The following is a 1,478-nucleotide window of genomic DNA, read 5'->3' as shown; positions in this document are numbered from 1 at the left end:
CAGCTTAATATTTTTCTGTTGGACAGAGATCACTGGTGTGCTATTCAGACTTCTTTTTCTCTATGGGCTTTATTTTGATTAATTTTATTGCTACACCTTCAAATTTATTGATCTTTTCTTAAGTGTCTATTATGATGTTAATCTGATATTTATTTAGTTAAAATATTGTATTTTTTATTTGTATAAGTTCCATCCCACTCTCTTTTTATAGCTTCTTTTTATTTTTCCGTCACGTTCATGTTTCTTTTCCATCCCTGTGCATGTTTGTGATTTTATGTTTTTTTTTTAAGCCTTTAATCACTGTCGTTTCTTGTTCTGCTTTTATTAATTGTTTCACTGGTTATAGGCCATATTTTTCTGCTTCTTTTAATTCCTGACAAGATTTTATTGGTTGATGAATATTATAAATTTTACCACTTCAGATGGTTGGTTTATGAACCACTTCAGTCCTTTTGTGAACCCCAGCTATTATTTACCTACTAAATGGTTTCCAGTATTTTATTCCTTGGTCACATGGAATTTCAGCCTATGCTTATCCAGATTAGTACTCAACAAAGACTATAGATTTCTAGGACTCTTTCTCTAAGTAGCTCCCTTCATTACATTATTCTGTTCTACAAATGCTAGCTGCCTTAACCATGCTGAACTCTGTTCACTGGCTCTTCTGTCTTCAATTCTGTGAGGACACTGAGCTACATTTGCATTGCCCTTTGTGATCTGCAGGCTGGAAACTGCCTCCATATAGTAAGCTTGGTCAATCATAGAGTCTACCTCATTGGTTATCCTTTCAGTGATCACAGTACTTTGCTGCCTGTTTTCCAGTGCCTACAAACAAAAGCTTCATGTATTTTGTCTGATCTTCTAAGTTTCATTTTTTCTTTTTTCTTTTTTTTTTTTATGGTGGAAGAGAAATGTCTATGGCAGTTAATTTTGCATGTGTGGAAGAAGAAATTTTTTCCAGAAATTTCATAAATACATAATTCTTACTGTTCTGGTTACTATTACTCAGTAAAAATTATCCCTGAATATAGCACTTAAAACAACCATTTTATTTTGCCCACAGTTTTATATGTCAGAAATTTAAGGAGGTCTACAAAGGTTTGCTTGAGGGTCTCTTTTACGGTTGCATTTAGGTATCATGAAAGTTCAAATAGATTGAATTCCAATAAGACTCATTTACATGGCCTGCAGTTGATGCTAGCTGCCAACGGGCCTCTCCAGCATAGTACTCTTGGTATAGAGTTTTTACATGGCATCTGGCTTCCCTCCTAGTAACTATCCCACATGAGTTGGGCATAAGTGTTATGGATTCTTATGATCTAGATTTGGATATTATATGGGGGTCACTTGTAATATATTGTACTGTTAAAGAACATATAATCCAGGTTCAAAGGGAGAAGAGGGGCACCTGGTTGGCTCAGTCAGTTAAGCATCTGACTTCAGCTCAGGTCATGATCTCACAGTTTGTGGGTTCAAGC

Source organism: Felis catus, chromosome B1 (genome assembly GCF_018350175.1).
Source record: "Felis catus isolate Fca126 chromosome B1, F.catus_Fca126_mat1.0, whole genome shotgun sequence".
Lineage (NCBI taxonomy): Eukaryota > Metazoa > Chordata > Mammalia > Carnivora > Felidae > Felis > Felis catus.
This window is presented reverse-complemented; position numbering follows the sequence as displayed.